This window comes from Equus caballus, chromosome 26 (genome assembly GCF_041296265.1).
Source record: "Equus caballus isolate H_3958 breed thoroughbred chromosome 26, TB-T2T, whole genome shotgun sequence".
Taxonomy (NCBI): Eukaryota; Metazoa; Chordata; class Mammalia; order Perissodactyla; family Equidae; genus Equus; species Equus caballus.
This window is the reverse complement of record NC_091709.1, coordinates 22,469,895-22,497,666: the sequence shown is the minus strand read 5'-3', so window position 1 is coordinate 22,497,666 and position 27,772 is coordinate 22,469,895. Positions and strand designations below refer to the sequence as shown.

The following is a 27,772-nucleotide window of genomic DNA, read 5'->3' as shown; positions in this document are numbered from 1 at the left end:
TTGAGAATGGAAGGAATAGATTAAAAGAGAATACAGTCTCTGCAGTGTACACACACACACACACACACACACACACAAATACACTTCCTAGTTCCAATGTACAATTGTCGAATCTTCTGTCTTTCCTTTTCCAAATTTGATCTGTCTCTGTTGACATAGTTATGTGATTCTCCAGCCAATTAAGCTATGGAATTTCTTTAATTCATATTTTCGTTAGGGTGATCTCAACTTTCCCTTCTTCTTTTCTCATCCTTTCCCATTCACCTTTAGGTGAAACACACTAAAATTGTCAGACAGTCTTCAGAAAGTCTTATCCTTGAAAGTCTTCCCTATTGTTTGACCTAGAAAGACATACCCTCTTGTATTAACCCTACAGCTCTCTGTGTTGCCATGGGTATTGTGAATTCAATATCTGTTCCAAAAGTTATGCCTCTTTCTTTGTCTTAAACAAAGGGAAGATCTTTGCTGGTTTTCCAATCTAGCAAGATTCAAGCCCTGAGTGAACATTTGGGCATTTTATTTTAGCAGACTGGTGGCGTTATTCCTTGTAAGGTGGACCTGCTTGTGACTCCAAAGGAACCCTTCAACATCAGCTAAAATCTAGGGTTTATAAAAAGGAGAGGGAGGGGCGTGAATCAACTGTCAGCCAGTTCTGAAAGCTGAGAATAAGTGTATCAAGCTAATATTCCTGAGAACAGGCTTTTTGAAATCTAAATACTGTGGAATCCAAATTGCAACACAAGACAATTTGATGTGACATAAAAATTATTAAAGAAGCAGGGAGATGATAATGACTATGGAACGTTTTATATATTATATTTTATTTATAAAATACATAATTATGTATATCATATTGTTGATATATTTTTAATTTGGCAAATGCTCTACGTGTACAACCTTGACCATATTTATCTTAGTGTTATGATGACGATAAGAAAGAAAACGAGGAATTGGTAATCCTCTCCAAGGTGTGAGTGAATAGCATTGGACTTCCTCCACCTCACAACCAAGGCTTAGGACAGCGCCTGGGAGCTTGGGAAGGGTTAAAGTTTTGTCTGTGACACTGAAATTGAGGCCAGCTGTAGGTCATATTCACGTCCCAGTCACAGGAAAATGAACCTGTGAGACAGAACCTAATTATCTGCTAAACCAAAAGCCAGTCTCAGTTCAATAACTTACGACAGAGCTAGCAGCCAGATATAGTGTTACCATGGCAACGTTGGAAAAAGCTCCACTGCGGTTGAGAATAAGGAGGAAGGGAAGGAGACTGTAACCCTAAATGTGCTGTAGCCGTTTGATCTCGGACAAGTGGGTCTGCCTGGAAAACCAGGTTATTCTATACATGCTTACCATTGTCTATTCACTTTAATATCTGCTACAATTCTTGAAAAGAAAAATGCAATTACAGTGTCCTCTGGGCTTCAAAAGAATCCACTAGGAAATGGCTAACTGGGAATTAATTTCAAAGAGAAAAACATAAGCTCCCTCTTCCTCCTCTTCCATGCCCCCCCAAGCACAGATAGAGTAGGACACAAAGAGGGGGGATTCTTGAGTACCTCATTATTGTAAGGAGTGAGTTCTGTGTCCATGAAATTCACTGTCACTCTATTTTCCTCTTATTCCCCAATGCCGAGATACTTCCAAGAGAAAACTTTTGGAAATTAAGCAATAATATTTGCTTTGCTAAGAGGTAGGCGTAGAACTGGAGAGTGGAGGAGAAATAATCTTTGTGAACTCTGCCTCAACTTTCAAGTGAAATAATTTCCTGGAATATTGAGTTAAGAAGCATCAAACATTACAGCGAGATAAGCCCTGCTAGGTTGGTCATTTTTCTGCTTGCCAGTTCATCTTTGTAGCTCTTTCTGGATTTCTGAATTTAGGGGATGATATGGCTTATGCACATAAAAACTTCAGTAGCTGGTTATCACGAATACTGTGAAAATAATAGCATCTCACTGAAAATATTTGAAGAAAAAGAAACAAGAGCTCCCCATACAGTCACATGTACTTTTTAGAGGAGGAATTCAGAAGTACATTCCTTTCTCTCTCACTCTCTCTTTTCAGTCCTTCCCAATGGAGACAAATCATGCTAAAGCTTGTCAGTTACAATTATTGGATTTCAACATATTTGACAATTTTGATATGCCATTAATGATGTAATAAGACACATCTAGCACATAACATTATCACTTGGGCTTGCTATCCAGCTATAATACCAAATTTGAATCACACAGATATATATGTATAAATATACAGATATAGCAGTGTTTCCTTATGTATAACTCATAAGCACATTGGGTTTGGAATATGGAGAGGAAGGAATATGGAGATGAATAATACTCATTTCATATGCGTGAATAACTTTGCAGTAATGCAAATGAGAAAAGACAAAATGGAAAGTAGGTTTCTTCCAGCAGAATTATGACTAAGAATGTAGCCTGAAATTTGCCAATATATTAGAGTCACTTATGATGTCTGTGAATTTTCTTTAAGATGTCACATCTTTTAAAAACATTCTGCCTTACCCTATTATATTTTCAGTATATAATTACATAAATATAGAAATCCACAACTTCAAATCCTTTTAAACTACCACGAGGCATGAAAGGAAGCTTTAGGATTTTAAGAAGATAAAAGGTGTGCTTGGGGTGGTGTCGGCGGGGGGGGGGGGGGGGGACAGAAAAGCAACATCAAAGGGCAAAATGAATTTTCTGATTAATTTCCAGGTAGAAGTAACCTGACCTCCACTCCTGACCCTAACTTAATTCCTTTTCAAGTAAATGGAAGCCAGAAAGTATACCCCTTTCTAAGACAGATGTTTCTGAGATCTGATTATTAAAAGGATCTTACTGGCCACAAAAATGGCAACAATACAGCCCAATAAACTGTTTAGGTCCTGCTACTCCTATTATAAATAAGTTTTTCCCTTAATCTTTCCACTATACGAATTAATTAATTAGACAAGAAAATGAAGCAATTTTATCAGAAAAGCATCTGAAAGAGCTATTGATTCAAATGCTTTTACATTGTACCCTTATCACACATGATTAGCTTGCAGATATGAGCTTAATGATGCAAAGCACCAGATTTCAGTGGATTCTTGTTCCACTTGAATTCCCAGGAAAGATATTGGAAGCACTAACAAAGAAATAATACTGTTCTTCTCACAATGTTCTTGTAGTCAATGATTTTGAAGGGATGTGCCATGACTTGACACAGCACAGTCTTTCTAAACTATTCCATTGCACATTTTCTTTAGCATCACCAATCTTTCCTATATTTTTGTGAGTAGGTGTGTTTGTGTGTGTGTGTGCTTTTGCTTATTTCTGATTGTAATCCTAGTATCTACCCATAAGTAAGAACTGTGTGAAGCATATGCTCCAACCAGTATAAAGGCATTGATATTTTCAATTAACATTAAACTATTCAATAAAATAAATTGTAGCTGAAACTAAGTTTACAAATTAAAACTAAGTTTACAGATCTGCTTGCCATATGGAAGGTACTTAAAGTGTTTGTTGACTGAGTGAATAAATAAATGGGCTTATCTGCTAAGGACCAAGACAAAAGGAGAAAATACAGTCTTGAGAGAAACTTAAAAAAAAACCCCAAAACTAAATCCTATTTTGCCCTTGGATAAACTACTTTAAATGAAAAAGTTTCCAATTTTCAAAGGTTCTTAATTCACTCACTAGGAAGGAAAAGGAAAAATCTAGGAATAGTTATCGCTATTGGATCTACCATTTTTAAATGGGCTATAACATTCTAGAATATAGGAGAGTTTAGTATATAATAAAGGTGGCATTTCACATTTCTGATTTCTACTTTTTCTCTATTGGGGCTACCCACTGTTTTTTTGTCCTCACTAACCTCTGCCAATATGTCTCTTTGGAGTTGGTCTTTCACCCTTGGAAAATTCATGAAATTCTTCCCTCAGCAGTAAAACAATATAATGCTGCTCTCAAAGAGTCAAGCTGGCTAATTAAACCTCTACCCTTGGTTCTAGCTGGTGTCGTGGATCCTCTGAAACTCCACAGCATCCTCCATCTGTTGTCAGCTATCTCTTTGATGCCTCTTGAAGACAAGGAAACTTCTCCATATCTCTCCCATGTCCTGCTGAAGGGCTTTCTTGGAGGAAGGCAACAGGTTGAGGGTTGGAGGGGAAGGGTGCCAGTTCAGATCCACTCAAGTTCTCCTTTGCTGCCATTCCTACAGGCATCTACAAAACTGCCTCCTCCCAGGGTTCCAGGTGGGAAGGCATCATAACCCCCCTAACTCCTATGTTTTCATAGTCATCAAACAGGAATCTGTTACCTACTTCCCTCCCTCAAAAGTTGCAACACTAGGAGTGGAATACGCGATGTTCATTGTCTACATCCAATTTCTTTCCCTCTCCCTCACACCCTAGGCTCCTCACTGCCCACAGCCTAGAAAGTTTCAAGCTGTCCTGTGTGATGAGCAACTATCTCTAGCTCATATCCCGAAGCCTCCTCTACTGTGTGCTTAACTTTCATAAATTCTATGATCCAACTCTCTAGCATCAGGTTAATATTTCTGGCCATGTCCTTTAGGAATTAAAAATAAAACCATTTTCCTCTCAAGAGCCTAGCTCTTCCAAATCAGAACAGTTTGTTTTGAGCTTATTGTACGTGGTATAAGTTTAAAAAAATAATCTACTAGGCACTTTAAATCTTCTGTTGACTCTGTTCTTGATTGTGTCTACTCTCCCACTAGAGCAATAAATGTCATTGATCAAATAAGCAGAGAAAAACAAAGCAACAAGCATATTTTGGAGAAGTGATAACCTTGGTCGAAAATTTTCAAATATCATTCCAGTATACAGTTAATCTCTTAGCGCTTCAATTCTATCTTCTAAATATTTCTCTGATCCCTCCTTGTCTCTCCATTTCCACTGCCACCACCTTCATTTAGGCCATTATCATCTGTCCCAATTAATAGCCCAAAGGAATCATTATATATAATTATATGAAAGTCCATTTATCATCAGAGTACTGTTTATATTAGAAAAAAAATGATGGAAAGAAACTCAATTTACACCTATGCATGGACTAGTTAAATAACATATACTCAAACAATAACATAATAAGCATAGGCTAAAATGGTAATACGTGGGAAAGTGTTCATCTGGTATTAACAATTAAAAAGCAAGTTATAAATGATTATAAAAATATTGAGTGTATGTGTGAATGAGAGAGAGACAGAGAGAGAGAAGGTATGGGTATACATTGCATAATAACGAGTTATTTTCTGAATGATGAGATTAATACATTTTTCTTGCTTTTCTTTTTGTTTAGAATTTCTAGTTTTATAAAGTGAACACTTGTTATAATCGTACAGGAAGAGTTTAATTTATTTTGTAAATAAGCTAGTTGTCTTTGGAATAAGTGAATATATCTTAAATTGGTTTAAGATAGATTGAGACTAGTAGGTTTAATAACATTGGACTAATAAGTTTAACTCAATTTGTAACTAGAAATACTATCTTTCCAGATGCACATAGAAGAATTTCAGTTTGAATTAGATATGTTTTCATAAAATGATGTTATAAGGAAATTTCTACCTCTTTCTAATCAAAATATATTATTTAGCTTGAAGGTTGGCGTAAAATGTCCCTATATTATGGTTTTGTTTCATTAATCATTGAACGCTTCAAAATTGTTTATGTTCATTATGACAAATATTGCTAGTTTTTCTGCCATATCTAGTCTCTTCTTTTTCCTCTGGTTTTTAGCCAGGTGAATGATTACCCAGAATAAAGTCTACATTTTCCACGTACCCACTCCCCAACAGTGTTATTCACTTGGTGACTAAGTTCTAAGGGTATAGTATAGGAAGGTATGTATAAAAATTCTAGAAATTTTCTTTAAAAGGAAGCATAGCATCTTTATTTTTCTCTTCTTATTCCTAGTGACTGAAAGTACACAACATGGTGGAGCTCCAGCGGTCATTTGGAGATATCCTCGAAAATGGAAGTCATCCAAAGAGAGCAAGAAGAAAGACGAGGCCTAAGTTCCTGACTTCAAAGTGTTCAACTAGGTTTCCATGAGAATGATTTTCAAAGCTGTGTAATCACCTCCAAATTTTCCATTACTTGTTTGACATCTAACTCTGGGTGTCACATTCACACCATGAATCCAATAGGCCTGCTATCAAGGTTCTATTAACTGAAATAGGAGCCAAGGGGGAACGGACTCTGGTCCACAGAGGGATTATAATGATTCTCATTCTCCTAGTGTCAAAAAGTGTAAAATTTAGTATCACCTTCTACCCTTTTCTTCCTTGCCACAATTTGTATCCCCACGCAATCTACTCAACCATTAAATTATCTAACTTATATAGTTATGAGATTTCTCATATATACCTCCTCCTTTTCACACTATCTTGAGTGGTTCTTAATTTGGGGTGGTTTTAGTCTCCCCTGAGAATATTACAAATACCATTAGATCATTGTTTCCCCAAAAATGGATAGCCACTCAAAATATTTCATGTAATCTCATGGGAACGCAAAATCTCAAAAGGCCAAGGGTATGTGGACTTCAGATTAGGAACCTCTGGTTTACCTCTCTATTTGTTTCTTCTTGTATCTAATTATCCCTGATATCTTCTCATATCAACATTCTCTACTCAACTATTTCTCAACTGGAGTGTACCAACAAAATGCATCTGCACGGGCTCTATTCCAAACCTACCGAGTCAGAATTTACAGCGCAGGAAAAGTGGTATGTCTTTTTAAGCCTTGCTGAGGGTTCTGCTGTGTCGTCTGGGTTGAAGTCTTAAGTTACACTGACTTCAGAATAATCTTGCATATTACCTTCTTGCATCTGCCCGCAAATCTTTAAACGGTTCCCAGTGTCTACCATACTGTAAAACTGCACAATTACCGGAAGAACTCCTGTGAGCATTATAAGGCTTCCTTAAGCCCATCTCAGCTTACCCTTCAACAGGCATAAAAATGCACCCAATCTTCCAACAAAATTGAACGCAAAACATAACCCATTTTTCCTGCTCCTGCATATTTGCACATGCTGCATATTCCTCCTGAAACCCAGCCCTCCCATCACTTCCTCTGGAAACCTTTCCCATCTATTACAGACTAGCTAAATGCAGCCTACTCTATGGAATTTTCTTGATTCTCAACAACTAAAGTAAACACTTCCTCTCAAATCCCAAAACACTGGGTTTATATATTCTTTCTGGATCTGTCACATTCTGACTTGATAACATTTTTTTTTTAGTTTTTCTCATTTTCTCATAAGAACATAATATCCTCTGAAGAAGTAATTCTACCTTTTTTGTGTGTTTCCCACATACCTAGCATAGGGCCTTATTTTGTATAAATTATGAATGAATGGATGGATGAGTAGATGGCGAATAAAAAAATTTAAGGGCTCGGAGTCTCCTGTCAGTAAAAGTCCTTAATTCCACATATTCATGGGACATTACAAAATAATGAATTTAGTAGTTAAAGCTTATTCCTGTTTAGAAGCGAGATTAGGGTAAAATTGAAAACTAATAATGAAAATGATAAAGAGAAATCACTAGCAGGCACGTGGTAATCTTTCTATACTTGACAAGACAGAGAGAGGTGCTGCCTCAATTCTCCATCAATGATTGTGTCTAGAGGATCTAAGACTTCACTGAGTTTAGATCACTCTTCTAGAGGGAACAAGCAAACATACTAAGGAAGCCGAAGTTTCTTCCCATCTATAGTTTTAAAGAAATTGTAGTGTTCTCTTAAAGGTGGAAGACAACACAGCAGGTTAATTTTTTTAAACATTCAATGTCAAGCTTCTAAAAGATCTAAAAACATTTTTTCACACTAGTCAAGCGTGGAGTTATTTCTGTGCCACTTGGGTTGAATGGTCAAAAAAATTGAAGCAGGGGGCTGGCCCGGTGGCTGAGTGGTTAAGTTCATGCGCTCCACTGCAGGTGGCCCAGTGTTTCGTTGGTTCGGATCCTGGGCGCGGACGTGGCGCTGCTCATCGAACCACGCTGGGGCGGCGTCCCACATGCCACAACTAGAAGGACCCACAATGAAGAATATACAGCTATGTACTGGGGGGCTTTGGGGAGAAAAAGGAAAAAATAAAATCTTTAAAAAAAAAAATTGAAGCAGAGTTTAATGCTTGACCCACCTAATACAACTAAATTTGCGTGCTATTTCTCATTGACTCTAGAATACTTAAACCTGTTTTTTATGTGCAAGAATATAAAAGAGCAAATACTTTTCAGAGGAGTCTAGGCTTGAGAACAGCTTGACTGAAGTTCAAAAGTCACTCCATAATTGGGGCCGGCCCCATGACGTAGTGGTTAATTTTGGTGCACTCCACTTTAGCAGCTCAGGTTCACGGGTTTGGATCCCAGGTGCAGACCTGCATCACTTGTCAAGCCATGTCATGGCAGCAACCCACATACAAAATAGAGGAAGACTGGCACAGATGTTAGCTCAGGGCTAATCTTCCTCAAGCAAAAAATGAGGAAGACTGACAGTGGTTTTTTGCTTAGAGCAAATCTTCCTCAGCAAAATAAATAAATAAATAAATAAATCACTCCATAATCGACATTATGTATTATTAATTAATCAAAGCTTAATTTGGATATGTGTGTACACAGATTCTATGTTTAAATCGCAGGATATTTTACAAAAATTTTGCAAAACTAAATACCAGTTGTTACTACTGCCATATTTTTAAAGTATCAATACATCATGGTTAGAATAAAATCTCCCTTCTTGGTGATGTTTTTCTTGTATAAAACTTTAAAAAATCAATTTTTCCATATTGAGAGTGAAGAAGGAAATAAGAATACAGTTTTAGAGCTGAACAAAGTGAAAGTATAATACTCAAATAATCCTCTGATGATCATGAAAATCCAACATCAGTCTCAAGAAGACACAAGAAAAGGCTTGGAGAAGTAACCCAAGATTTGTGAAATAAAATTGATTTCCATTCAAATCAGGTCTTTTACTTTTCTTAAAAACGTCAAGGTGTCAGCTTTGGCCATTACGAGGCTGTGATTTATAGTTGAGACAAAGCGATAATACCAGCTGACTGTCTGGAGCCACGGTACAGTGTCTGGAAAGGCTGCGGATGACAGCCATTGCTTTTCTTAACCAATCAGCAAGCCTTAACTAAAACCCCAGTGTTTTTTTGTCCATCTTGATAAGGAAATGATAAACTACAATCTGGAAGATTTGCTTCGTGGGAAATAAACAAGCATTATGGGAAGAAGTAGGTATCATACTTCCACAGAATAAATAACAAACATTATTTATAGCAATCTATATTTCAGACATTTAGAAACATATATTCATAACAGAAGCATAAACAGATGTTCCAAATATAACACCTTATTTTAATATACTGGAAATCACAGCATAATTTTGTAATTTGATTAATTAGGAAGAAGAATTATGAATGTTAAAATCAATTTTCAAACTCTCTAAATTATATTTATAGCGTTGCACATCTGCATCACAAAATAAGTCCAAAATGTTCTGCATTAGAATCATTACTCATAGCAAATTAATCTTTTTCTCACTGAGGAAGATCCCTAAATAGTAGTTCTTGATAGCTATATGTTTAAAACTGCCCAGATCATACCATGATAAACAAAAGGGCTGAAAAGGATAAAGATCTAACACCCTAATCATATAAAATCATATAATGGCTACAATTATATACATATAATTATAAACAATTATATACAGATATAATTATATATGCATTACATATGTAATATATAAATACACATATAACATATATAATACATATATATAGCACACATATATAATTATACCTGTAAACTAATTGTAGCCATTATATGATTTTAAATGATTAGGATGATATAAATATGTCCTTAAAGATAGCAGAGGGGAAGAAATCAATTCATCAACCAAAATAAAAGGTTTTCAAGAATCAGCGACATATAGCTCCCTAGTATTGGAAGTAAAAGTGGAGAGGATATCAAATTTGCTGTAACAGACCAGCCTAAACATGTGGTGGCTGAGAATAGACATTGGACTACAGAATATAGTCACCATGCCTTCTTTACCAATCTCCCATTTCTAACAACCCCAAATAATTTTTTTAAAATGTCAAATACCTAAATGAATCTAAATGCTGACTCTCTTGATGTGTGCACATATTAAATGATCATAGAAGATGTTAGCAAAATGTAACTAATCTCCGTGGTACTCAAGGTTGAGATTTGCTGCAGATGTTTTATTGTTACAATGTTGTATAGAGTACATTTGCACTAAATAACTTAATATTGCCTACATGTTGATAGGCTCCACTAAGTTTACCAAGACAAACATATTTGACAGAAGCCTATAACATATCCTTATGATAAGCAATTTAGATATTTGTAGTGGTTATTGAAAGCCCCGTTACATTTTTCTTGCTTTGAATTTCTTTCACCTCCTGCCATTGACATTAACCTTAGCAGGTTAGTCTTATCCTGCCTCCCTAAATGGGCTGTCCAATCTGAGTACTCTCATCTGGACAGAAAGTGGCTTCAAAACAGAGCCAATCAGAGCCTTTCTGAGAAGAAAAATTGCTGAGGGGGTAGAGACAACCTTTTTATTTTTTCCTTCTGGAATCACAAGCTCTAAGAATGGTGCTTGATGCACGTCTAGAGTTGCCAGTGGCCATCTCTGCCATCACATAGACAGATGTGAGAATGAAGTCAATACGCTGGAGATAGAAAAAGAAAGAGAGGGAGAGATATTGGGAGAGAAAGGACGAGGGTGGAAGAGGAGAGGAGGAGAAGCAAGAGAGGGAGAAGGAAGAAGAGGAGGAGGAGGAGACGATCAGGTACATACAGCATCCTCTTTTGCTTAAACTAGTCTGTGCTGGGTTTTGACATTTTGCCACTGAAAGAGTGTGATTAATGTAGTGATTTAAGCTAAGGCTATTCTTTCCTTTCCCTTTGACGGAAAAAGTCACCTGTGGGATGGAAACATATCCAAGTATCTAATGACATACTAATTTTTTACCTGAAAGTCACTTTAAAATCATCTTCCCCCACATCTTTATTTTATTATTCAGTTGTAAATTAGGAAAGCGAAAATGAGACAGGTTCAGCAGTTCCATAAGATAACTAGTGGTAGAAGTCATGTTAGAGTTCTGTCTTCTGTCTTCTACTTCACTCTTCAAGTTCAATGGTTGCATTTATGATGCAAAAGTCTAAAAACCCAAGCTTATTTTGCATATTTTGTTAACTCCCAGAGAATACCCCAATTAGAACATTTGGGTCCTTTGACTAATTAACATAATTGCTGTTTCATGAAACTTTGCATGATCAATATCATTATATTCCATTTAACTTTTTTTTAAGGAAACTAAATTATGACTTCTTTTTTAAAGAGGGATTGAAATCATATGTAAATACTGCCTTTTGGTCCAATTATTCTGGAAATATCATTTTTATAAACCACAGTTATTAACATTTTCCTGGTCTAGCTATGTTTTGTAATCACCAAAGCTTTGCATAGTATAGAAATAATATGAATAGAATCTAGGCACTACAAAATCCTACCAATATCCCATATCTTGTCCAAAGCAACAGAAAGTATATAGGTAGGTTATCTCATCTACAACGAGAAAATAAGACAAAACACATAGAATGCTCATGTATAAAATGTGAAAAAGAATAAAACTGTCAAATTACAGGATTTATAAAATGCTAAGGCATACAAAAAAGGACAAAAAGTCTTGGATAAATGAAATCTATCTTTCGTAAACTATAAGCTATTTGACAGCAGAATTTCTCTTTTTCTTTCCTACAGTTGGCACTCAGAAAACATTTGATAAAGACATTTATGGTAAATGATTTTTAAGTGCCCTTGGAACTCAAATGATATTCTGCTGGTGTCTGTATCTCACCCCTGGGGACAGTGTATACCCAGTAAATTTTGGTGATGAAAAAAATAGTCTGTTTAGCAAAGGCAAATACTAAAACCCAAACAGGGAGAAATAAGCTAACATTCATTGAGTGCTTTCTTGGTGCTAAGGAATTTACTTGGATTATTTCATTGTTCAATCATTAAGTCTACTCAAGTCCTGGATATTAAAATGTCATTCAAATGTAAACAATGGAAATCAGTTCAGTTATTTGGTAAATGATGACTCAGGTTGCATCCATATGTATTGAGGGCAACAAATAACTTTTATCACTAAATATTTAACATCTATAATTAATATTCATACATCTGATATTTCATTTTAAAGTCAATCAAATTTTGTTAAATGGTCAAGTCTTAACTGGCTATGGTGGTCCAACGTACTGATGCAGACTTAAATCACTGAGTTCTTCTTCTTTTTTTTTTTTTTTAAAGATTTTATTTTTTTCCTTTTTCTCCCCAAAGCCACCCGGTACATAGTTGTGTATTCTTCGTTGTGGGTTCCTCTAGTTGTGGCATGTGGGACGCTGCCTCAGCGTGGTCCGACGAGCAGTGCCATGTCCGCGCCCAGGATTCGAACCAACGAAACACTGGGCCGCCTGCAGCGGAGCGCGCGAACTTAACCACTCGGCCACGGGGCCAGCCCCACTGAGTTCTTCTTTTATGCTGGACATACATTTGTGAATGAATGGATGAACGAATGAATCAACAGCTTACTAGTTTGAGTGGATAAATTATATTTATGAACTAGCGAACTCCATAAGGGCTTCATTCTCAAGCAGGATCTCTCCACAATGGCAACAAAGATGTCTCACCAGTGAGCCCAAGTTTCCATCCTATTTACAACTTGTAATCCCTGACACAAAGAATGACCATCATTTTCCAATATCTATGTCAATTCTAAAAGAAGACATTAGGAGAATGCCTGCTAGAAATTTCATCTATGAGTCAAGGCCATATTGGCCTTTAAATGACCATTATAAGCAGTTCTTTATCTCAACGTTAGGACTAATAAAATACATATTCTTGTATATCTGGGTACTCCTCATAGGTACACATGTCTGACAGATAAAGGGGAAAGAATTTTCTCAAGTCAACAAGAGATAAAGGAGGGATCTTTTCTTTTGTCTCTCAAATTTAGCATCATATAGTCCTATTATTTATCAGCAATTCGCTCTTTCAGAATTACCTCATTACATTTCTTTAAAATACTATAAATCATAGAATTAAATGGGGGAAAATGAACTAGAAAGGACACATAAGTTGAGTATCTTTCTTCCAAAGCAGGAAGTACATTTCTTTTATAATACGTCTAATCGCTGAAAAAATACATCAACTCTTTGTCCCTTGTAATATTTGGGTGATTTTGGTCAGTGCACTGGGTGGCCCTCACTAGAACACACCCTGTGGAAAGAAAATGCATTTTCTTTAAACCTAAGATACAATTCCTTTGAGATCCTGTTAATCATTTTTCCTTTCTAATTGAAAAAGTCACCACAGAAATTAGAGTACGAATTTCATTATTCTAGAAAGAACTTTAAAAGTTGACATGTCTTTGAACAATTGTTTCAGAAATCCTTTTTTAAGTACATGTTCATTTTCTGGCATGGCTTGAATTGAATTCTAAACTTTCTGCTGCTTGTCCTCTAAGCCCCTCTGGTGAATTTAAATAGGCTTCCCCATATATTTAGTACATTCAAGAATTCTTTGTTGCAGGGCCTACTCTGCTTTATTATTAGAAGGCTGTCTCGGAAGTCCAGCAGCCAGTTTGTTTTCTGCCATTAATAAAGAGTCTACTTTTTTTCCCCACTTCTTTGAAGAAGCTGAAAGGGCTCCATGTTGGGTGGAGGGAGGCCAGGAAGAGAGAGAAGTGAAGACAACCGAGCGTGGTGTAATCCCCCAACAAAAAATGTTGTCTAAGGTAGAAACCTCCCAAGGTTTACAAATGCGCAGGCTGGGCTTTTAGTGTGATGTATAACAGAGTAATAACTTAGCCACAGCCTAGTTCCCCCTTCCCCACTAAGAGCAGGAAGTCAACTACGAAAGAGACATGACATTAGTAAATCCTACAAAACCAAATGCATCTGTTGGATAGTGTTTCAACACCAACCCAATCTCTTACTGAAGGTATTTGGAAATGGGAAAGACAATCACAACATAAATCTATAATTTTTCACAATTCACTTCTATGTCCAGAAAAATACAAAGAAGAATTTCAAGAAGGACCTACCAACTTGGATGTATCAAATATTGTTGTTGACTCATGGCCTACAGAAAGCTAATTTCAAAGGCAAGGAAAGATGATTCCACAGAATAGTCACTTGGTGCTCACAAATCGTCAGACACCTACTGACAGAGAGAGAAAAACTTCTTATAAAAAAGGAATGGTTAAATCCACCTACATAAAAGAACCCAAAACACCCCAAAAACCTTAAAAGGCCAAGATGAAACCTAGGAGTTGTTATTCTTATTGAGTTGACTTAACAGATATAGTCCTTGATTATTTTTACACTTGTTTATTTAGGAATTAATTATTAAGGTAACAGACTAAAAATCACATTACTTATATCAACGATGAAAATTTTATTCTGCCATATGAGGATTTTTCACTTTTAATTTCTCCATAAAATATGCATGGAATTAACTGACTGATTATATAAAATAAAACTAATCTTAAATTCACTTAATTACCTTCAAGTTCCACCTGCTTTTACACTTCCACAAAGGAAATATGACATACAAGTTAATATGGTTGGCTGGTAATGCGTTTCATCTGATAAAGCCACATTTAATATGGAGAGATGCGGGGGAAAAGCAACATTCAATGAAAATTGAAGCTAGCTCATTGAAAACATGTCGTGGATGATTTTACGATGGTGTCTCAATTTTTATAACGTTTTAGTATGAATTTTTTGTAAATGAAGATATATAAAGGAAAAAACATATACATATATATATATTTATATATATAGATGCCTCTGTGTAATTGGTCACTGACCGATCAGAAAACTAGATACCAAGATGACAGATCATAATAGCACCTGCATACTGAATGTGTATTTGCAGAGCTCCACCAAAAAGTCTGTTTTTCAAATGCTTACAAATGCCCAGGATTTCTTAAAACTTCTCTAGGTTAGGAATTTTGTTTTCCTTTTCCAAATACAGTCACGAAGAGAGCGGTGGGATTTGAGTGCTAAGTTAAATGTCTAGTAAGAAATTAAACAAAAGAATCCAAGTAATCAAAATGATGCCTGCACTTGCTGCCTTCTGAAATGTAGGCTGCACTGCATGTGTAAATGGCAAGAAAATTTGGGCGTTAGCTAACCCTTTATGTCCTGCTTTTCTCGCAACTCATCCAAACATGACAGCTTGCAAAACCGTTTACATATTTATCAGGTGAATTCCACCAAGCCTAGGCATGTGTACCAGCATGTCCATTTGAAGAGGAATTAAGGTAGTGTATACCTTTTCTAATTTCATTAGTAATTAGCTTGTACTGTAATTCCCCTGAGACACGTATACCTATTCTAGACATTATTAATGCAGCCTAATGCTTAAATGATTTAAGAATATCTCTACACGTCTTCCATAGTGTCATTGGAACATTAAAGTGTTAAGGACTTTTATAGCAAGAAAGATATTGATCCTATGAACCCTGAAATGAAATACAATCATATTTAGATTTGGCAAAATTCCAGAAGTGGCTTCCTTGATGGATCCTAAAAGGCTTTAAAAAATGCCATTTTGGAAAATTGATGTTTTCCTTACAGAGATTAAAAGTTAAAAGCATGTGTTTCACAATATTAACAGAGCAATACAAAAGAGACAAAAGAGAAACTAATACTTCATTGGTCTTTGATAGATGTTTAAGGTAAGTGATGATATTTTTTAAAAAAAGAGAACTTATGAAGTTCATAGTAAATTAGCACACAATGTGAGAAAAGAAAAGAACCAAGCTGGGGTTTGTATATTTATGTAAAACAGTGATTTGCTCTTTCAAAATTAACATGTAAAAATAAGCTGGTGTCAGAGAGGAGGTGATTTCTCATTTCCACCGCATTGAGCAAGCTCGAAGAGGCAGCAGACAGCGCTTAATATATGCGTCTGGCTCAGGCTGGTCTCCCAACCAGGAAGCCATCGAATTGTTAATATCACTGCTTTTTTTGTATGCAACACACATGATTTTCTCGCTCTTTGTTGTAGACCCTTCCTTTTATTTTAAGCTCAGTATGATCTGATTTTCCAAACCATATTATAGAGCCCTAAAACAATATTATCCTGTGACAGCTAAGATAGAAATGCAGGAAAAGTGGCCTCCATCTATTCATATACAGCATAAAGTAGTTTATATAAACAAAGTCACCCACTTATATCTCTACTCACCTCTGTGGAGTGGGAGAAAAGCTGTTTTAATGATTCTCTCAGAAAAGAGAGTTTATACATAGCCAGGTTACATAGAGAAGGTTCAAAGAATGTATGATGATTAGCAAAAAATATATATTTTATTTACGTTTATGAGGAAAATAAACATCATTGCATTCTAAATTCAGCTTTGGTACCTTTCTTATATGAAATAGAAGTTGATATATAGTGTGGTTCATAAATATGACAACACAAAATCAAAATATTGCATTTGAAATAACATATCTGATATCACTATAGCCAACAAACATCTATCCTTTCGATTATTTTGTAACTAAATTGATGGGACATTTTATACATATTATGTATGATTATGTTAAAACAGGTGTCTCTAAACATACACTTGTATGTGAGACTATTTTATATAAGAAGTAGTTTCTGATCCATTGTGTAAACATTGCTATAAAATATAATCAAGTTCTGTGTACTTGTAGATACACATACATAGAGTTCTTTGTATTTAGAAACTTATGCTTTTAAAAATATTTAATTACAATGAGAATGAGATTAAAAGAAGTAAAAGGTAAATACTACCCAAATCTTTACTGTTTATATTACCTCTTTTCATTTAGAGTTTTAAAATACGTGTTTATACACACACATACACACATTTAAAATTTCAGAGATTCTAGATAAATGACATAGGTGATCTAAATAAAGGATCTGAATGGGTACAGTATGGATACATGCTTAAACATATTCTATGTGCCTTATTTAGATGGAGACTATGTTTACAATATCGTAATATCAATTTTTTAGGAAATATAACTAACGAATGATTTGGATTCTGTGATATTTCAAATCACAAGTAATTGTAACAAATCCAATGAAAATATGAACAAAGACTGCATACAGTATTCTAAAATACATTCACAAATTTATTTTTCCAGTGCAGAAGATACATTTAATTTATAGTACCCGTGTCAAGCAATAGAGTTAAAAGAATGAAATCGCTTTGTTTCTTCTATTATGGAAAATCTCTCATCTCCATTTTGAATCTTAATATCTGCAACATTATTGCAAATTTTAAATAGATTTAATATATTGATTCTATTTCCAAAAAATACATATTTGATGTGGCAACGGCTAATAATGTTCAAATATGACACGTTAGTAATAGTTGGAATAGTTACGTATTATAAAACAATTCTCGTAAAACTGAAACTGTGCAGCTCAGATTCAGTTGACAGATGAACTAGAGAGTCTGACTTCATAGGTGGTGTTCCCTGAATTATCTCACATAGGCCCGTGACATATATAAAGCAAAATGTAAAAGCTAAAAGGTACCATAGTTTTGCTAATTATTGCTAACTCTCACTGTTGAATTCATCACAAGAGAATGTCTTATAATAAGACATATAAAGCATTTGGTTAAAAGACTAAGGAAAACTCTGGCAATAAATACCAAGTATAAATTAGCATTCTTCCTAAATCAGCAGTAAAATCTCATAGGGTCAGGAAAGAAGATTGTAAATCATTTTCTTTCTAGGCCTCAAGCTGATTAGAGCCATAGTTATGTGGAGATATACAGGATTTATTTAAGTAGCTAATGTATATATTTCTATGCATATGAAAAAAGTTATAAATATAAACCACTCTCTTCATTATGAACTAAAAAGGTGTTTATTCTCTTAGACTAGCCACCTTAAAATACACCAAGAGAAGCATTTTTAAAACACTTGTATTTTAATTTTGCTTCTTACACAGATATCTCATGTTGCTTTTATATGGTCGGTATAATACAACACAAATGCTATTTCAGTGCAACTCTGTAATCACTTTAGAGTACAGTTCTGAAAATAGTATTTTTGGGGGTGGGTCATGGTGAAAACATTGCTGATTATAAAGAAGAGCATTGTTCTTTTCTCCTAGGCAGAATCTATGTATGTTCTTTTGTTCTGGTGGTAACTGCAGACAATCAATAAGGTCCAAAGCTGCTGGTTCCCCTCCGCCTAGGTCCCAAGAGCCTGACTTGTGATGTTACCAAAATACCTCACAAGTTAGGGTCTCAGGGACTAGGAAAAGTCCGATTAGATGCGGTAGAATTCTTCTTCCAGCAACATGGCTAGCTTAGAAATTACAGCTGGGTCCACTCAAACTTTTTCCTCTAAATACCAATGAAAATACACACGTAGAAATCTACATGATATATAAAAGTTAGGATGAGCTAAATGTTCACGACGACCATTGATAGACTAATTCCAGACCTTAAAATAATGAAGAATATGAGAAACAATGCAGACAATGAACAGTTAAGAGTCATTCCATTAGATCGAAGGAAAGAGACTAAAAATGGGTTAAAATCTGTTTCTAGCAGATTTGTACAGCGACACCATAGCCTCTATTACATTAAAGAAGGATTATATGCCAGTTAATGGGACCCTAACTGAAATTTTGTTTCCCATTCCACTTCTATACAGCACAACTGTTAAGGTGGGCCCAGGGCATATAACACTTTAAATCTGATTTAAATATAGACTGTTGCAGTTAAGAATCAAACAAAAACTTTTTTGCATGTCATAATTTAATACCTCCGAAGCTTGATTTTTCTCTTTGAATCTCCAAACTATTCAGACAGCAAATATTTCCATGCATACTCTAGCTAGTTGAGCAATGCCACTTAATAAACATGTAACTTCAAACGCTGGCAACAGGATAAGAAAAAAAATGATTCTATTTCTTAAATAACTGCATTATAAAGCTCAATACTTTTGAAAATACCCAATCCCAAGCCTGTATATTCACTGAATTTCCTCCGATCTTTTAGCCTTGTTTGTGGTTCGAGAACAGAATTTGTATTTTAAGAATGATCCAAGGTTTAGTAGCACAGAACGCAGGGAAAAACAATCGGACCAGCCATAACATAAGTCCTGGTCACGGAAGTGCAATCTGGTTCTTCTGAAGTGGTTGATCTTAAAAGGGAAAAGAGGAGGAAAAAAAAAAACAAAACGGAAAGAATTAGAATGTTTTCCTGTAAAACAGGTGAATCATCCATTTCCAAGTCAGCTGCAAGGAAAGCTAGGCGGAACAAAATATTTGCTAACTGGCCCCCCCCCCTCCTCCACCCTAGTACCACACCCCTTTCCAACCACTACCCCCCACCCCCTGTCCAGATCTTTACTTTGCCTTGTAAGACTTTAAATATTCTGCTCCATGATGTAATGCATCATTATATAAGATCTCTTTCTGTTTTATCATTTGATTTTCCATACTGAATCAGTTATGGCTTAAAATAGTAAATAGTTAAAAAAAAATAAAACAAAAAAGCAGCACTCACAAAAAGCAAAACAGTCTTTAGATATAAGTCCATGCTTTTCCTTAAAACTGAATATGGCTTTACAATTTTTGACCATAGCATTCAACCAATTATTAGAATGAAAAATCTCACCCCTCCATAAATATGACATTAACATAATTATACCACCCCCATCACGGAGACCCATCCTCCTTAGGGAATACATCTGATGCTCCAAAGATGGAAATCAGTCAGATTTTAGTTGCTCTCCAACGTACCTTTGCTTCTCACTGACTGACTGGCTTTTACCCTCCACGCACTCACACGCCACCCCCTCCCCTCGGCTAGACACGGATGCCCGAGCGAGCACGCGCGCGCACAGGCATACAGACACCCAGCGAGAGGCGAGGCAAAGCATCTGATGCTGACTCAGAGCGCTTCTGTGTGCAGGGGGTGGCAGCGGCTGGTATTTTCACTGCGCTCATCATTAACATTAACTCACAGTCTAGCATCCACCCTCTCCCAGACCTGCGGGACTGCAGCATTTGCATGACGCTGTCACTCTAGCCTTTGCAGGTCAGATGATGGAAGAAAAAAAAAAAGAAAGAAAGAAAAAGAAAAGGGGTGAAAAGGAAAAGCTCCAAGGCTCTCATAAGAAATGCCTTCATTTCTTCCACAGTCTCCTTATTTTTCTACCTTCCTACTTCCTCTGTGGCTAGGTCTCAGTTGTTTGACATCTTTCCAGAAGAAAATGTCTTGTGCTTCAATGAGCCAGTAGTCAGTTGGTCCTCCCCTCCCCTCACACTCCGACTCCCACCCCTTTCCCCCCAATCAATAAGACAGATCTCCAAATACACTTGTGGAAGCAGGCTCCCACACAGTCTCATCCTGGATCCACCACCTCAGGAAGCAGGCAGCCAGGCTCCCACGTGAGAGAGAGAAATAACGCCAGCAATTTAACAGTCCCACACTTTATTCTACGCCTTCATTTTTTCCCCCCCATCTGAAGAAAGAGCAAAAGGAGTGTCACCACTTCCCTACGAGGCCCCCAAACAGCCCAAGAGACACATGAGTGAGACCGATCTGTACCGATCAATCATTCCTTTTTAATAATAAAAAAACCTTTGATTTTAATAAAAATAATTGCTTAATATTTTTATTAGCTGTGCTCTCATTTCATAGGAATTATAAGATCTGCCAGGAAGTGAATCATCAATATGATTTAAACTGTGTTGAAATCCTAAGTTGCTGGAATGAAATCAGCCAATGGGATATTATTATATTTTTTATTTTTTGGACTTAGAACTTTTAAAAATAATAACAAATAGCTGTATGTTGATGAATATGTAAAAGTCTTCGAGATTAAGAAATGTTTTCAGGATATCAATATTGAAGATTGAATATATGTTTACATAAAATACGGATTTGTGTACATATGTGAAAAAAATCTGTGTGCATTGTTACAAAAGGAAATAAAATATTTGGCCGAACACAGCCGTGTCTGTGCTACAGTGTTTCACAACATAAAAGCAGTATATAAGTATTTATCCAGTTCCTTTGTTCTTCAATTGTCCCCTTTAATGACGGAATGTGGTACACTGCCTACCTTTCCTTTCTCCATGAGCAGTATTTCTGAATTACTTGCCAGACAGAGCTAGCCATTGGTGACTCTGCAGCATCCAAGAGATACATACTAAGGGAGGAGAAGCACAGCAATTCTCAAGCCAACTCTAATGCTGTCTGCTGCTGGAGAAATTTCAGTTTACTCACACAGACAGATCCCAGCATGCACTGCAGCACTGCAGGACCAACTAAGGTAGCAGTTTGGCACCAGATCTGTGGCAACGAACGCGAAGGACAACCATTCGCAGAGGTTCCAAAGAAAACCTCACACAACCCATAAAGAGAAAGAAGCATGTGCAGGAGGATATGTAGCTCTAAAATCAGCTCCTACAGGCTCCTGATTTGAAAGAAAAAGGCAAAGAAAAAAAACTCAGGAGTGGAAAAAAACCCCACAAATAAAAAAAGTGGGTACCCGAAGGAAACATGGAATTAAGTATACACTCTCAGCAGAGAGAGAAAGGCAGGAAGGAGAGGGAGGAAAGGAAACGGGGAAATGGGAAGAGGGAGGGGGATGATGAAGAAGAGGAAGAAAGGCGCAGAGAGGAAAGAGCAAAGAACCACGGAGCAGTGAAGCAACAAATAAAATACAAAATTAGACTTCAGAAACCTAAGATTCAGGAATCGTGTTCCAGCTTAGAATTTAATGAAAAACTATCACAGAATTTAACGCATGCACAGCAGAGCTGAAAATACTTATTGTCGGTAACAGTGAGGCGCCTGCTGACTTCTTCCTGTTCTACGTTTATTAAACTGGTCACCTCAAAGTCTTTTTGCTCAGACTCATCTTTTTCTTTTTCTTTTTTTCCTTTTTAGCTCTCCAGCATCTGCGTCCTTTATGCTACTTTTTTTTCTAGACATTTGCCCACAGTACTCTGGATAAATTAATGTCATGACCTTGCTATGGCTATGAGACATAAAATGTCGACTATTTTAATAATTGAACATGCGCTTACAGCAAACGGCCTACTGATATCTTAGCTCTGTGGACTGTGCATGAGCACCTCACTCCCCGCCCTGAGAATCAGAAACAACAGATGCAAACACAACTTTTTTTCCTAGTCTATGCTAACTCATTTCATTACATACAGAGACACACACGCACATCACGTTACAAAACGCATAAAAACATTAACCAAGGAGGTTAAAAAAATCAAGAGCAATGAAGGTTTGAAGAAAAATAATTATTATAACTGAATGGCCAGGCATTTAAAATATTTATGTCTAGACAGGGGTTAGCCAGTTTCCAGTGTCCAGGCTTCTGTCAAGACCACTGTTAGGGCCAATGGGAATGCAGACTTGAGTAAATCAATCTTTATTTGAAGGAAGATGTTGTAATCAATCAGTTCAATTACGACTATCATAGATAGGGGTTTAAGGTCTCTTCTGATTCTAAACTTCTAATCACCAATACTGAACTATCCCTAAATAAGATTTTGACTATGGCTAAAGTATTTACAAAGTAAAATTTCATTCTGTTTCATATTTAAGTGATGCAATGAAAGTATGGTCTTGCTAGATCAATTAGTTTTATATGTTACTCGAGTTTTGTTCTAACTTAAAAAATTGCTAAGATAGATCTGAATGTATAGCAAACGATAAGTTAAGTAAAAGGAAGAAGGAACTACTCTGAAATTCTTTAATACAACTGTCCTCTACTTTACTACTAAGGCAGGGATGTTTTATTTCTCATAAAGGCCATTTGAAATCAGTGTTATTATGGGAGTTGTATTTAAAAACATTGGTGAGGTTTAGGGTAAGGGGGAGGACAAAAAACGATCTACAGTTCAAACTTTAACTCAAAATTTGTGGATGTGCAGAATATATTGGTTTTTTATTACTTGCATAATGTTTTCTCTGTTTTGCTTAACGTACACTCTCCAAGAAGGTGCGACCAACCACATGTAGCTGTGAAAATTATAATTAAAATTAAACAAAAGTAGAAATTGCGTTCCTCTGTTGCTCTAGCCATATTTCAAACGTATGTAACAGCATACGTAGCTGGTGGTTACCATTTTGAACAACACAACTATAAAATATTTCCAACCTTGTGGAAAGTTTTATTGGACAGTGCTGACTTACTCTGTCTTTGTGAGAAGTTTATAGCATAACTGATCATTGGATCTCAATACTTTCATTCCAGTCTCTTTTAAGAGAATGAATCTATGTTGATGTATTTGAGGATCTAAAATAAGAGAATTTCATTTGACTAAGGAGCATCTAGTGCTTTTATCTACCAATAGTTTTGAAATATGCAAGACTACTTAAGGGTGAGCGTTATACAGAAATTAACTTTTAAGGTTGTTAATAACAAAACTATCAGAAGACACAAAAAATACTGAGGCCTAAATCTCCGGATAAATCTGAGAGATGCTTATTTGTCTAAGCTTTCCAGAAATGACAGTCATGCTCTTTTTAGCGTCAAACAGCACATATCACATATTCCTGTTTTCAATAAAGAAGGCATGTAATAGTGTAAGTAGCAAAAATCCAGAGAAAAAGCAATTTTTAAAAATCCTAGTCATATAAGGAAAGAATAGCAGTTAAGAGCACCAACAACTTTTGTTTTGGACTTTTTCTTTTTTTTTTTTGTAAAGAAAAACGGAAGAACAATTAAAGGGCAGGGGAGACAAAAATCAAATGCCAATGGATACGTATTATCTGGATGGGAATTGTCTATCAAATAAAACACTAAGGAAAAAACCAGAAGGTGTGTGTTTGTAGATCTTGTTAAGATAATTCCGAGTTACAAATCAAATTCTGGAACTAATTATCCTAAGCAAAATGAAAATAAAGTAAAATATAATTGTATATGAGTTATTGCTTAAAAAATTTCATGGTAAAGAATCCAGCTGGTTTTTAACCAGGAAAAACACCTGAGCTATATTTTCTTTTAGAAGTTTAGTGTTTGGGCTGAAGGATGATTCAGTGTTTAACTCAGATATTCTTTGACTGGGATGCAAAAGGTTTATTTGTCAACCTGAAATTCCTTTTCTCTCTCTCTTTCTTTTGATATGTAAGTAGAAAGCATCACAACTAACCTGGAAAAAGAAGTATCACATAGATTTCTCTTCCTTTCTGGGAAGATCCTTTAGACTCTAGCATGTGAAAGCTAACGTTCACTCTTCTATTTAGGAAATGTATATGATTGTAACTCTCTTTGGCAGTCTCTCTCACTCCCACCCTCCCTCCTTTTTCCTGACCTCTTCCCCTCCCTGCTTTGCTTTCCTCAAGTGTGCATCCCACTTGCCAATCCAGTCTGTCATCAATATCCACAAGGGGATTGCATTCCAAGCCTCACCAGAGAGATGAGACTTGAGGAGAGCAAGTCTGAGACGGGGTAATTAGAGCAAGAACGTGAACTTGAGGGAGGTCTTGAGGGGAAAGTGACAATAAGGGCCACTGTTGCACAGGCACACATACGAACGAATAGGTCTTGAGGATGCTGGTGGAATGTTTCGCTTTCAGGAGAAAGTCAGGGTGAGATAATGAGGGCCAGTTTAGACACCATGAAATGTTATGGCACATCAAATTATATTTAAATCTGGAAAAGCATTTTTCAAGAGTTAGCATTAGCATTATGCATACTAATAATCAAAAAAGGGATGTTTCTGCTATGTTGACACTTCCTAACAGGTGAAAGAGAAAAGAACTAGTCTTGGCTTTTTAACAGGACATAAATGGAAAGGATTTAAATGATATCAAGTGATTTTAGAATCACTGTCATCCTTAGAGCTTGCATATTGTGGCAAAGGAGCAATAATTTATGTTTTAGCTAACAATTATAGAAGAATACTATTTTCACTATGGTATTATATACATCACTTTGAAACAAAGTTGAGAAGGGGGACGAGAACTGATGTAGGAGTCAGGAAAGTGGTTCTAGTACCTGTTCAGTAAATAAAAAAGTTTATGGTCTTAGATAAGTCATTTAACTCTCTCCTCTGTACTGTTAGGAGGGAGGAGTAAGTTAATCACCAAGGCCGAATTCAGCTCTAAACTTTTGTGCAATGGAAGGGGAGTAAAACTGGAAACACATATTGGTCCTTACTACATACTATTGAGATATTTGTATACAGAATTGTCTCATGGAATCCTCGTAGTCCAGTAGCATTTATCCCCATAAAGACTAATGATCTGTCTTTTTCCTCTGTCCCTGTGATATTTCACTTAATAACTGAATCTCAAAAATGTTATCATTTCACAATATAAAAATGTTAGACTAGATTTTTGGGGGGATTATCCTACTTACATTTAAATTTTCATTTATCTGAAACAATATACAAAATATTTTCATTTTACAACTAGGGAGGTAGTAATTTTCTAAGATTTAGAAAAATGTGTATAACTGTTATGGTATATGTGCTAAGGAGAAGAATGCACAGTTTCCTTGCATAACTACTTGCAAAAATTAGCCTATATGGATAAAAAAATTAGGATTCATTGATTGAATAGACATATTTTAGCTTTAATAGTGCATTTAAAATGTCAGGATAAAATATGTCAGCTTATAAAACCTCCTTAAGTGGATCTTAGAAATTTGTAATAAAAAAAGATATAAAAAAATCAGGGGAATGATAGTTTTAAAAATCTCTATCAACTATGAAAAACTTTAAAAACATATTTTTTGGTTCTTAAAAATACTCATTTTGAAAGGCTGCTTAAGTGAGGTGGAATAAAGATATCGATAGATATTATTCTGATTGTTCATTTCTATTCCAGATTGTTAGAGTTTTCTTCAATATGAAAAAATATGCTAAAATTCTAGGGTTTTTTATTACCAAGAAAATACATTATCCATTGATCATGACAGGTAGGAAGTGGAGCACAAATGATACAGTAAATTATTTTAAATAAAAAAGCATTCTCTCTTTATAGATACTTTACTTTCTCTCTTAATCTTTTCCTATTAAAATAATGTATATTTTGGAAACTTGATATCATACAATCATACATGTTCTTTTCAAGATTGAATTTTCACTTTGCTACCTCTATGCCCGGTGATAGAAATTGTTACTGGATTAATGCACTTTTAGAAGTTTAAATACTATGAGACAAGCTTAACTTTTCAAAACATATTCTTTCAGGAAGAATGTCGCTACAGCAAACTCTCAAACTTTGTTACATAGGATTTCAATGCAGGCTGAAGAAGCTTCCATGACATGGGAGTAAAGGAATATGCTTCTAAGCGTTATAAACATCATTTAAATATTTCTGAACAGGGAAGTTCAAGTGCATCCTGCATTCCCATGCTTTGTTCCCATCCTTTCCAATCAATTGCACTGATTTGCTAAGGGTTAGACGGTATGCTTTCATTGATCAAGGAAATAGCCTGACACAGCAAAACTGTCAGCCAATTCAAGACAGATCAATCTCACCTTTGTTTTCTTTTGGATAATTATGGTTTTTCATTCTGCATCACTTAAACTCCATAATACATATCTCAGCCTATGAAAGGAAATGAATAAAGAATGGTCTATTTTCTTAGAAAAAATGATACATATGTGAGTATTCCCCACACTGAATCCCTATTGAGTTTGGTGGACATTGTAACACCTGATTAAGTGTTTGGCCTTATTTTCAAGTTCACTTGAGAATTCTGTCCCTTTTCAGGATGTTACACAGCATTGGAAAAAAAACTTTCAAGAAAATGTTGAATTCATTTACAAATCAGAGTCTGAGAAAATAAAAATGAAAACACATTATTGTAGCCTTCTTTTCCAGAGCCACCTAGCCATTCATTTTTTTTAATGCCTCAGTGGAACTGGTTGAGCTGCAAAAACCTAGCACTCCTGATAGCTTTATAACAAAGGAACTAAAGGACTCAAGCCACCTCGGAAATTTTTTTTAAAAAAAATCTTCATACAATGTAACGTTATATTAATCCTCTTGGGAGGGTATGTTGTAAGACACTGTACAGTTACAAGCATTTTGACTTTTACTAACCTAAAAAGTTCCACGGTGTTTCAGATTCTTCCTACTCTATCTGTAAACTTTACTTAGATACCAAAGAAAATATTCACAAACGGCAAACTCTCATCGCCTACGTGGCCCACAGGCATGGCAATTTTTTGCAGTAATGCTTGCTTATATTTCTTTCTTTAGCAATTAATTTATTTTCTCCGATGTGGCAAGAGCCATAACTCATTAGAGAAAAGGGTTAAGTTAGAATTTATGTTCAGATATTTTGCTATTATAAAGCTTTGAATTTAAGAGAAACATATTTCCATTCCTGTGCCTGACAAGGAGATGTTTTAAAGTACACATTAAACAAAAGAAAACAGCTTTTCAATTACTAAATTCAGTGCTCAGTAGGACAGAAAACTTATGCTTCTCTTAAATGCTCGACCTTTAAAACATTTGCTGGATGACAGCGTTATAAAAAAAATACAGTTTCTTTAGCAAAGAATTAAAGCTGAATATGCAACATTTCTTAGGAGCACTGAATAAGTCTATTTGTCCAGCTTACATTGCAAAGACTGCGTAGAAAACAGCACCATAAACACTTTCAGTCCCCACACAAGGGCTAAACAAAGAGTCCTCTTTCTAGCCATCTAATCGGGTAATTT

The 27,772-nt window shown here is 35.7% G+C and overlaps 1 protein-coding gene, 1 long non-coding RNA gene and 1 other non-coding gene across 25 annotated transcripts in view; all 3 read right to left on the bottom strand.

The window, feature by feature from the left end:
• LOC138920927 (uncharacterized) overlaps positions 1 to 27,772 on the bottom strand; it is a 613,683-nt gene that overhangs the window by 143,969 nt on the left and 441,942 nt on the right. For 9 of the 23 annotated variants that reach the window (XR_011432956.1, XR_011432960.1, XR_011432959.1 and 6 more), the window contains one exon: positions 14,157 to 14,272. The exons of 9 other annotated variants lie outside the window; for them this stretch is intronic. The gene's annotated coding sequence lies outside the window, so the exon portion shown is untranslated. Of the gene's footprint in view, positions 1 to 5,289; positions 8,085 to 14,156; positions 14,276 to 27,772 lie in introns of those variants that run through there. 5 more of the 23 variants (XR_011432957.1, XR_011432970.1, XR_011432965.1 and 2 more) reach the window with 2 other exon arrangements.
• MIR125B-2 (microRNA mir-125b-2) lies at positions 18,299 to 18,368 on the bottom strand. The gene has a single exon (NR_033054.1). It is a non-coding gene; the product is annotated as a microRNA mir-125b-2 (primary transcript).
• LOC138920929 (uncharacterized) lies at positions 19,008 to 20,027 on the bottom strand. Its single transcript, XR_011432982.1, has 2 exons — positions 19,862 to 20,027; positions 19,008 to 19,260 (listed from the first exon to the last, which is right to left on the bottom strand). It is a non-coding gene; the product is annotated as an uncharacterized lncRNA (long non-coding RNA).